Source organism: Arachis stenosperma, chromosome 2, assembly GCF_014773155.1.
Source record: "Arachis stenosperma cultivar V10309 chromosome 2, arast.V10309.gnm1.PFL2, whole genome shotgun sequence".
Classification (NCBI taxonomy): Eukaryota; Viridiplantae; Streptophyta; class Magnoliopsida; order Fabales; family Fabaceae; genus Arachis; species Arachis stenosperma.
Window position 1 is genome coordinate 27,954,154 of NC_080378.1, and position 12,062 is coordinate 27,966,215.

Genomic DNA, 12,062 nt, shown 5'->3' on the forward strand with positions numbered 1-12,062 from the left:
TATGGAGTGCTTGAGCTCCTCAATATCTCTTTCTTGTCTTTGTTGCTCCTCTCTCATGATTCTTTGATCTTCTCTAATTTCATGGAGGAGGATGGAATGTTCTTGGTGCTCCACCTTTAGTTGTCCCATGTTGGAACTCAATTCTCCTAGGGAGGTGTTAATTTGCTCCCAATAGTCTTGTGGAGGAAAGTGCATCCCTTGAGGTATCTCAGGGATCTCATGATGAGAGGGATCTCTTGTTTGCTCCATCCTTTTCTTGGTGATGGGCTTGTCCTCATCAATGGGGATGTCTCCCTCTATGTCAACTCCAACTGAATAACAGAGGTGACAAATAAGGTGAGGGAAGGCTAACCTTGCTAAGGTAGAGGACTTGTCCGCCACCTTGTAGAGTTCTTGGGCTATGACCTCATGAACTTCCACTTCTTCTCCAATCATGATGCTATGAATCATGATGGCCCAGTCTAGAGTAACTTCGGACCGGTTGCTAGTGGGAATGATTGAGCGTTGGATGAACTCTAACCATCCTCTAGCCACGGGTTTGAGGTCATGCCTTCTCAATTGAACCGGCTTGCCTCTTGAATCTCTCTTCCATTGTGCGCCCTCTTCTCATATGACTGTGAGGACTTGGTCCAACCTTTGATCAAAGTTGACCCTTCTAGTGTGAGGATGTTCATCTCCTTGCATCATGGGCAAGTTGAATGCTAACCTTACATTTTCCGGACTAAAATCCAAGTATTTCCCCCGAACCATTGTAAGATAATTCTTTGGATCCGGGTTCACACTTTGATCATGGTTCTTGGTGATCCATGCATTGGCATAGAACTCTTGAACCATCAAGATTCCGACTTGTTGAATGGGGTTGGTAAGCACTTCCCAACCTCTTCTTCGAATCTCATGGTGGATCTCCGGATATTCACCCTTTTTGAGTGAAAAAGGGACCTCGGGGATCACCTTCTTCAAGGCCACAACATCATAGAAGTGGTCTTGATGCACCCTTGAGATGAATCTATCCATCTCCCATGACTCGGAGGTGGAAGCTTTTGCCTTCCCTTTCCTCTTTCTAGAGGTTTCTCCGGCCTTGGATGCCATAAATGGTTATGGAAAAACGAAAAAGCAACGCTTTTACCACACCAAACTTAAAAGGTTTGCTCATCCTCGAGCAAAAGAAGAAAAGAGAGTAGAAGAAGAAGAAATGAGGAAAAGGGAGTGGCTTATGTATTCGGCCAAGGAGGGGGAGAAGTGGTGTTTAGGTTGTGTGAAAATGAATGAGTGAAGAAGGGTATTTATAGGAGAGAGGGGGGGGGGATAGGGTTCGGCCATTATGGGTGGGTTTGGGAGGGAAAGTGGTTTGAATTTGAAGGGTGAGGTAGGTGGGGTTTTATGAAGGATAGATGTGAGTGGTGAAGAGAAAGATGGGAGTTGATAGGTGAAGGGTTTTTGTGGAAGAGGTATTGAGGTTATTGGTGAATGGGTGAAGAAGAAGAGAGAGAGTGGTGGGTTGGTGGGGATCCTGTGGGGTCCACAGATCCTGTGGTGTCAAGGAAAAGTCATCCCTGCACCAAATGGCATTCAAAATCACGTTTTGAGCCATTTCTGGCGTTAAACGCCGGGCTGATGCCCATTCCTGGCGTTTAACGCCAGGTTCTTGCCCTTTTCTGGCGTTTAACGCCAGTCTGGTGCCCCTTTCTGGCGTTAAACGCCCAGAATGGTGCCAGACTGGGCGTTAAACGCCCAACTGCTAGCCTCACTGGCGTTTAAACGCCAGTGGGTTCTTCCTCCAGGGTGTGCTGTTTTTCTTCCTGTTTTTTATTCTGTTTTTTTTTTTTGCTTTTTCAATTGTTTTTGTGACTTTTTATGATCATCAACCTACAAAAAAATAAAATAACAAAGGAAAATAGATAAAATATAACATTGGGTTGCCTCCCAACAAGCGCTTCTTTAATGTCAGTAGCTTGACAGAGGGCTCTCATGGAGCCTCACAGATACTCAGAGCAATGTTGGAACCTCCCAACACCAAACTTAGAGTTTGAATGTGGGGGTTCAACACCAAACTTAGAGTTTGGTTGTGGCCTCCCAACACCAAACTTAGAGTTTGACTGTGGGGGCTCTATTTGACTCTGAATTGAGAGAAGCTCTTCATGCTTCCTCTCCATGGTGACAGAGGGATATCCTTGAGCCTTAAACACAAAGGATTCTTCATTCACTTGAATGATCAGTTCACCTCCATCAACATCAATCACAGCCTTTGCTGTGGCTAGGAAGGGTCTGCCAAGGATGATGGATTCATCCATGCACTTCCCAGTCTCTAGGACTATGAAATCAGTAGGGATGTAATGGTCTTCAACCTTTACCAAAACATTCTCTACAAGTCCATGAGCTTGTTTTCTTGAGTTGTCTGCCATCTCTAGTGAGATTCTTGCAGCTTGTACCTCAAAGATCCCTAGCTTCTCCATTACAGAGAGAGGCATGAGGTTTACACTTGACCCTAAGTCACACAGCGCCTTCTTGAAGGTCATGGTGCCTATGGTACAAGGTATTGAAAACTTCCCAGGATCTTGTCTCTTTTGAGGTAATTTCTGCCTAGACAAGTCATCCAGTTCTTTGGTGAGCAAAGGAGGTTCATCCTCCCAAGTCTCATTTCCAAATAACTTGTCATTTAGCTTCATGATTGCTCCAAGGTATTTAGCAACTTGCTCTTCAGTGACATACTCATCCTCTTCAGAGGAAGAATACTCATCAGAGCTCATGAATGGCAGAAGTAAGTCCAATGGAATCTCTATGGTCTCATTTTGAGCCTCAGATTCCCATGGTTTCTCATTAGGGAACTCAGTGGAGGCTAGTGCACGCCCATTGAGGTCTTCCTCAGTGGCGTCCACTTCCTCTCTTTCCTCTCCAGATTCGGCCATGTTTATGGCCTTGCACTCTCCTTTTGGATTTTCTTCTGTATTGCTTGGGAGAGTACTAGGAGGAAGTTCAGTAATTTTCTTGCTCAGCTGTCCCACTTGTGTCTCCAAATTCCTAATGGAGGACCTTGTTTCAGTCATGAAACTTTGAGTGGTTTTGATTAGATCAGAGACCATGGTTGCTAAGTCAGAGGGGTTCTGCTTAGAATTCTCTGTCTGTTGCTGAGAAGATGATGGAAAAGGCTTGCCATTGCTAAACCTGTTTCTTCCACCATTATTGTTGAAACCTTGTTGAGGTCTCTCTTGATTCTTCCATGAGAAATTTGGGTGATTTCTCCATGAAGAATTATAGGTGTTTCCATAGGGTTCTCCTAGGTAATTCACCTCTTCCATTGAAGGATTCTCAGGATCATAAGCTTCTTCTTCAGAGGAAGCATCCTTAGTACTGCTTGGTGCATTTTGCATTCCAGACAGACTTTGAGAAATCAAATTGACTTGTTGAGTCAATATCTTGTTCTGAGCCAGAATGGCGTTCAGAGTATCAATCTCAAGAACTCCTTTCTTCTGATTAGTCCCATTGTTCACAGGATTCCTTTCAGAAGTGTACATGAATTGGTTATTTGCAACCATTTCAATTAGCTCTTGAGCTTCTGCAGACGTCTTCTTCAGATGAAGAGATCCTCCAGCAGAGCTATCCAAAGACATCTTGGATAGTTTAGAGAGACCATCATAGAAAATACCTATGATGCTCCATTCAGAAAGCATGTCAGAAGGACACTTTCTGATTAATTGTTTGTATCTTTCCCAAGCTTCATAGAGGGATTCACCATCCTTCTGTCTGAAGGTTTGGACTTCCACTCTAAGCTTACTCAATTTTTGAGGTGGAAAGAACTTTGCCAAGAAGGCATTGACTAGCTTTTCCCAAGAGTCCAGGCTTTCTTTAGGTTGTGAGTCCAACCATATTCTAGCTCTGTCTCTCACAGCAAAAGGGAATAGCATCAGTCTGTAGACCTCAGGGTCAACCCCATTAGTCTTGACTGTGTCACAGATTTGCAAGAACCCAGCTAAAAACTGATGAGGATCTTCCAATGGAAGTCCATGGAACTTGCAATTCTGTTGCATTAGAGAAACTAACTGAGGCTTAAGCTCAAAGTTGTTTGCTCCAATGGCAGGGATAGAGATGCTTCTCCCATATAAGTCGGGAGTAGGTGCAGTAAAGTCACCCAGCACCTTCCTTGCATTGTTGGCATTGTTGTTGTTTTCGGCTGCCATGGGTTCTTCTTCTTTGAAGAATTCGGTCAGGTCCTCAACAGAGAGTTGTGCCTTAGCTTCTCTTAGCTTTCGCTTCAAGGTCCTTTCAGGTTCAGGGTCAGCTTCAACAAGAATGCCTTTGTCTCTGCTCCTGCTCATATGAAAGAGAAGAGAACAAGAAAATATGGAATCCTCTATGTCACAGTATAGAGATTCCTTGAGGTGTCAGAGGAAAAGAAAAATAGAAGAAAGAAGAAGGCGAAGAATTCGAACTTTAATTAGATGGAGTTCGAATTGTGCATTAAGAAGGAGTGGTACTCCATAAATAGAAGGATGTGAAAAGAGGGGAAGTAATTTTCGAAAATTAAGTAAAAGATTTTGAAAACATTTTGAAAAACACTAATTGATTTTCGAAAAATAAAAGTGGGGAAGAAATCAAGTGATTTTTGAAAAAGACTTTGAAAATAGAAATCAACAAGATTTGATTGAAAACTATTTTGAAAAAGATGTGGTTAAGAAGATATGATTGGTTTTTAAAAAGATGTGATTGAGAAGATATGATTTGAAAAACATTTTTTTAAAAAAAAAGATTTGATTTTAAAAATTAATGACTTGCCTAACAAGAAAAGATATGATTCAAACATTAAACCTTTCTCAACAGAAAAGGCAACAGACTTGAAATGTTCAATCAAATCATTAATTGTTAGTAAGTATCTTTGAAAAAGGAAAGAAATTGATTTTGAAAACATTTGATTGAAAAGATATGATTTGAAAAAGATATGATTTTAAAAAAAAACTTTGAAAACTTGAAAAAAAATTGATTTGAAAACAAAATCTTCCCCCTAGTGCCATCCTGGCGTTAAACGCCCAGAATGGTATCCATTCTGGCGTTTAACGCCCAAAATGCTACCTTTTTGGGCATTAAACGCGCAACCAGGTACCCTGGCTGGCGTTTAAACGCCAGTCTGTCCTTCTTCACTGGGCGTTTTGAACGCCCAGCTTTTCTGTGTAGTTCCTCTGCTGCATGTTCTGAATCTTCAGTTCCCTGTACTATTGACTTGAAAATAGAACCAAGATCAAATAAACAAGGCATGCAAGACACCAAACTTAAGATTAGACACTAGACTCCAACAAGAAAGATAAAATATTTTTGGTTTTTATGGTTTTTATAAATTTTTTGTGCTTTTTTCGAAAATTATGTGAAAAATAAAGGTTTCAGAATTCTCAATTTGAATTTCCAGGAATCATTGCAATGCTAGTCTAAGACTCCGGTCCAGGAATTAGACATGGCTTCGCAGCCAGCCAAGCTTCCAAAGAAAGCTTCGGTCCAAAACACTAGACATGGCCAATGGCCAGCCAAGCCTTAGCAGATTATTGCTCCAATAGCAGGATTGATAGAAATCATCAAGCTATTGTGATGATTAGTTGAAACCTCGGTCCAATAAGATTAGACATGGCTTCACAGCCAGCCAGATTTCAACAGATCATCATGAAACACTAGAATTCATTCTTAAGAACTCTGAAGAAAAATACCTAATCTAAGCAACAAGATGAACCGTCAGTTGTCCATAGACAAACAATCCCCGGCAACGGCGCCAAAAACTTGGTGCACGAAATTGTGATCACTACTTTTTAATACACGAAATAATCCCTAGTAATGGCTCCAAAGACTTGGTGCTCAATACCATGACATAAACACAACTTCGCACAACTAACCAGCAAGTGCACTGGGTCGTCCAAGTAATAAACCTTACGCGAGTAAGGGTCGATCCCACGGAGATTGTTGCTATGAAGCAAGCTATGGTCACCTTGTAAATCTCAGTCAGGCAGACTCAAATGGGTATAGTGATAAACGAATAAAGCATAAAGATAAAGATAGAGATACTTATGTATATCATTGGTGAGAGCTTCAGATAAGTGTATGAAGATGCTTTCCCTTCCGTCTCTCTGCTTTCCTACTGTCTTCATCCAATCCTTCTTACTCCTTTCCATGGCAAGCTCATGTAGGGTTTCACCGTTGTCAGTGGCTACCTCCCATCCTCTCAGTGAAAACGTCGCCTATGCTCTGTCACAGCATGGGTAATCAGTTGTCGATTCTCGGTCAGGCCGGAATAAAATCCATCGATCCTTTTGCGTCTGTCACTAACGCCCCGCCTGCTAGGAGTTTGAAGCACGTCACAGTCATTCAATCATTGAATCCTACTCAGAATACCACAGACAAGGTTAGACCTTCCGGATTCTCTTGAATGCCGCCATCAGTTCTCGCCTATACCACGAAGACTCTGATCTCACGGAATGGCTGGCTCGTTTGTCAGGCGAGCACTCGGTTGTCAGGCGATCAACCATGCATCGTGTATCAGGAATCCAAGAGATAAACACTAAAGCCTTGGTTGCTTGTAGAACAAAAGTGGTTGTCAGTCACCTTGTTCATAAGTGAGAATGATGATGAGTGTCACGGATCATCACATTCATCAAGTTGAAGAACAAGTGATATCTTGGACAAAGAACAAGCGGAATTGAATAGAAGAACAATAGTAATTGCATTAATACTCGAGGTACAGCAGAGCTCCACACCTTAATCTATGGTGTGTAGAAACTCCACCGTTGAAAATACATAAGAACAAGGTCTAGGCATGGCCGTGGGGCCAGCCTCCCAAAATGAGTTCAATCATAAAAACATGATCAAAAGCTCTCTAATACAATAGTAAAAGGTCCTACTTATAGAAAACTAGTAGCCTAAGGTGTACAAAGATGAGTAAATGACATAAAAATCCACTTCCGGGCCCACTTGGTGTGTGCTTGGGCTGAACAAATGAAGCATTTTCGTGTAGAGACTCCTCTTGGAGTTAAACGCCAGCTTTGGTGCCAGTTTGGGCGTTTAACTCCCATTTAGGTGCCAGTTCCGGCGTTTAACGCTGGAATTTCTGTAGGTGACTTTGAACGCCGGTTTGGGCCATCAAATCTTGGGCAAAGTATGGACTATCATATATTGCTGGAAAGCCCAGGATGTCTACTTTCCAACGCCGTTGAGAGCGCGCCAATTGGGCTTCTGTAGCTCCAGAAAATCCACTTCGAGTGCAGGGAGGTCAGAATCCAACAGCATCTGCAGTCCTTTTGAGTCTCTGGATCAGATTTTTGCTCAGATCCCTCAATTTCAGCCAGAAAATACTTGAAATCATAGAAAAACACACAAACTCATAGTAAAGTCCAGAAAAGTGAATTTTAACTAAAAACTAATAAAAATATAATAAAAACTAACTAAAAGATACTAAAAACATACTAAAAACAATGCCAAAAAGCGTACAAATTATCCGCTCATCATGCCTCTTTCTGGCGTTAAACACCCATTTGCTGCCCTTACTGGCGTTTAAATGCCAGCAAGGTTTTCCTTCAGGGTGTGCTGTTTTTCTTTCTGTTTTTCATTCTGTTTTTGCTTTTTCAATTGATTTTGTGACTTTCCATGATCATCAACCTACAGAAAACATAAAATAACAAAGGAAAATAGATAAATATAACATTGGGTTGCCTCCCAACAAGCGCTTCTTTAATGTCAGTAGCTTGACAGTGGGCTCTCATGGAACCTCACAGATACTCAGAGAAATGTTGGAACCTCCCAACACCAAACTTTGAGTTTGAATGTGGGGGTTCAACACCAAACTTAGAAGTTGGTTGTGGCCTCCCAACACCAAACTTAGAGTTTGACTGTGGGGGCTCTGTTTGACTCTGTTTTGAGAGAAGCTCTTCATGCTTCCTCTCCATGGTAACAGAGGGATATCCTTGAGCCTTAAACACAAAGGATTCTTCATTCACTTGAATGATCAATTCTCCTCTGTCAACATCAATCACAGCCTTTGCTGTGGCTAGGAAGGGTCTGCCAAGGATGATGGATTCATCCATGCACTTTCCAGTCTCTAGGACTATGAAATCAGCAAGGATGTAATGGTCTTCAACCTTCACCAAAACATCCTCTACAAGTCCATAACCTTGTTTTCTTGAATTGTCTGCCATCTCAAGTGAGATTCTTGCAGCTTGCACCTCAAAGATCCCTAGCTTCTCCATTACAGAGAGAGGCATGAGGTTTATGCTTGACCTTAGGTCACACAGAGCCTTCTCAAAGGTCATGGTGCCTATGGTACAAGGTATTGAAAACTTCCCAGGATCCTGTCTCTTTTGAGGTAATCTCTGCCTAGTCAAGTCATCCAGTTCTTTGGTGAGCAAAGGAGGTTCGTTCTCCCAAGTCTCATTACCAAATAACTTGTCATTTAGCTTCATGATTGCTCCAAGGTACTTGGCAACTTGCTCTTTAGTGACATCTTCATCCTCTTCAGAGGAAGAATACTCATCAGAGCTCATGAATGGCAGAAGTAAATCCAATGGAATCTCTATGGTCTCATTATGAGCCTCAGATTCCCATGGTTCCTCATTAGGGAACTCATTGGAGGCCAGTTGACGTCCATTGAGGTCTTTCTCAGTGGCGATCACTGCTTCTTCCTCCACTCCAAGTTCGGCCATGTGGGTCATGTTAATGGCCTTGCATTCTTCTTTTGGATTCTCTTCTGTATTGCTTGGAAGAGTACTAGGAGGGAGTTCAGTAATTTTCTTGCTCAACTGTCCCACTTGTGCCTCCAAATTCCTAATGGAGGACCTTGTTTCAGTCATGAAACTTTGAGTGGTTTTGATTAGATCAGAGACCATGGTTGCTAAGTCAGAGTGGCTCTGCTTAGAACTCTCTGTCTGTTGCTGAGAAGATGATGAAAAAGGCTTGCCATTGCTAAACCTGTTTCTTCCACCATTATTGTTGTTGAAACCTTGTTGAGGTCTCTGTTGATCCTTCCATGAGAAATTTGGATGATTTCTCCATGAAGGATTATATGTGTTTCCATAGGGTTCTCCCATGTAATTCACCTCTTCCATTGAAGGGTTCTCAGGATCATAAGCTTCTTCTTCAGATGAAGCATCCTTAGTACTGCCTGGTGCAGCTTGCATTCCAAACAGACTTTGAGAGATCATATTGACTTGCTGAGTCAATATTTTATTCTAAGCCAATATGGCATTCAGAGTATCAATCTCAAGAACTCCTTTCTTCTGATTTGTCCCATTGTTCACAGGATTCCTTTTAGAAGTGTACATGAATTGGTTATTTGCAACCATTTCAATGAGTTCTTGAGCTTCTGTAGGCGTCATCTTTAGATGAAGAGATCCTCCAGCAGAGCTATCCAATGACATCTTGGACAGTTCAGACAGACCATCATAGAAGATACCTATGACGCTCCATTCAGAAAGCATGTCAGAAGGACACTTTCTGATTAATTGTTTGTATCTTTCCCAAGCTTCATAGAGGGATTCACCTTCCTTATGTCTGAAGGTTTGGACTTCCACTCTAAGCTTACTCAATTTTTGAGGTGGAAAGAACTTTGCCAAGAAGGCATTGACTAGCTTTTCCCAGGAGTTCAGGCTTTCTTTAGGTTGTGAGTCCAACCATGTCCTAGCTCTGTCTCTTACAGCAAAAGGGAATAGCATAAGTCTGTAGACCTCAGGGTCAACTCCATTGGTCTTGACAGTGTCACAGATTTGCAAGAATTCAGCTAAAAACTGATGAGGATCTTCCAATGGAAGTCCATAGAACTTGCAATTCTGTTGCATTAGAGAAACTAATTGAGGCTTAAGCTCAAAGTTATTTGCTCCAATGGCAGGGATAGAGATGCTTCTCCCATAGAAGTCGGGAGTAGGTGCAGTAAAGTCACCCAGCACCTTCCTTGCATGGTTGGCATTGTTGTTATCTTCGGCTACCATGTCTTCTTCTTGTTTGAAGATTTTTGTTAGGTCCTCAACAGAGAGTTGTGCCTTAGCTTGATGGGATATTTTTGGTTGAAAAATTAATTTCTCCCAAAATAACACCAATCTAACCGCAAGTGCACCGGGTGTCATCAAGTAATAAAACTCACGGGTGTGAGGTCGATCCCACAGGGATTGAAGGATTGAGCAATTTTAGCTTAGTGGTTGAATTAGTCAAGCGAATCAAGATTTGGTTGATTGAGTTGCAGAATTTAAATTGCATTGAAAGTAAAGAGAACAAGAATTAAAGTGCTGTATCTTAAAGAACAAGGAATTAAATGGCAGAAACTTAGATTGCAAGAAATGTAAATTGCAAGAATCTTAAATGGCAAGAATTGTAAATGACTTAAAATGTAAAGGGGATTGGGACTTGGATTTGCAAGATCTAAACAAAGAGAATGTAAATTGCATTAAACAGAAGAGTAAATGGGGAATGGGTTGAAACAGATTCGAAACAGAAAATTAAATGAGCAATTAAAGCAAGAAACAGAAAATTGAAATGGGAAATTGGATCTCAGGACCCAGAGACTAGAAAACCAAGTCTAGATCTCAATGCCTTCCTAGATCCAACAAGAACAATCTCAAGGGAATTGTAAATTGCAAGGAAATAAATGAGAAAGTAAGTAGCAGGAAATGAAACTAAATTTGCAGTGAAAGTAAACAAGATCCAAGGTGAGATTGAAACAGAATTCCTTCAATTCTCCAACCCAAGATCGAAGACAAGTGTATTTGAAATTGAAAACAATCAAACTAAGAAATTCAAAGGCATTCAAGCTCCCAAAACAGAAAAGAAATTCTCTCAAAACTCTAAAAGGGAAGCTCTCTCGAATAAATTGAATCTAAGCCTATTTATACACTTTCTTCAATTGATCTTCAAGCCTTGAGTTGGGCCTTTGCTTTTGGTGGATTTGGGTTGAAAGAGGCCTTGGTTGATTGCTCTTGAAGTTTGGAGAGGAACCCAAGTGAACCAATTGAACCGGAATTGAGTTTTGCAAATTTGAATTCAAAGTTAGCCTCAAAGTTAGGGGGCTAACTTCAAAGCTAACTTTTTCTAGCAGCAAAACAAATTTGCTGCACTTCACGTTTGGGCCAACGTTAGGGGGCTAACTTTGACCCTAACGTTGGCCTTTCTTTGAGTTGGAGTGGCGCCAACGTTAGCCTCCAAGTTAGGGGGCTAACGTTGGCGCAAACGTTGCACACCCTGGAGGACAATTCAGATGCCAACGTTAGCCTCCAAGTTAGGGGGCTAACGTTGGCGCAAACGTGGCTAGCCCTGGGAGAAATTTTTAGCTTCCAACGTTAGCCTCCAAGTTAGCGGGCTAACGTTGAGGCTAACTTCAACTCCAACTTCATTCCTTCTGGTTCAATTTCACTTGATTCCTTGTCTTCTCTTAGTTTCTAGCCAATCCTTCTCACTTCAATCCTTTTCCAAGCTTTCTTCCCCTATCATAAATCAACCAAACACATCAAAGCTATGCTTGAAATCATGAGATGATCATTATGTCCTAATATGCACCAATTATGGCATCAAACCTCATGAAAAAGCATTAATTCACATATGGTTGATTCAATCAAAGGAAGCATGAAAATCTACCTAAATTGGCTTGCTTGTAGCTTAAGAAAGTGCATAATTCAAGTAAAAACAAAAGAAAAAGACTAGTAAAACTAGGCTAAGATGACTTGTCATCATAGCTTCTCTTAGCTTTTGCTTCAAGGTCCTTTCAGGTTCAGGGTTAGCCTCAACAAGAATGCTTTTGTCTTTGCTCCTGCTCATATGAAAGGGAAGAGAACAAGAAAATATGGAATCCTCTATGTCACAGTATAGAGATTCCTTGAGGTGTCAGAGGGAAAAAAAATAGAAGAAAGAGGTAGAAGAATTCAAACTTATCAAGAAAGATAGAATTCGAATTGTGCATTGAGGAGTAGTGTTAGTCCATAAATAGAAGGATGTGAGAAGAGGGGAAGAAATTTTCGAAAATAAATTAAAAAGATTTTAAAAAACATTTTGAAAAAATGAAGAATGATTTTCAAAAAATATGATTGGGAAAGAAATAAAGTGATTTTTGAAAAAGA

The 12,062-nt window shown here is 41.2% G+C and overlaps 1 non-coding gene across 1 annotated transcript; it reads left to right on the forward strand.

The window, feature by feature from the left end:
- The first annotated feature begins 3,662 nt into the window (after window positions 1-3,662).
- On the forward strand, window positions 3,663-3,770 carry LOC130964795 (small nucleolar RNA R71). The gene has a single exon (XR_009080868.1). It is a non-coding gene; the product is annotated as a small nucleolar RNA R71 (small nucleolar RNA).
- Window positions 3,771-12,062: the final 8,292 nt, after the last annotated feature.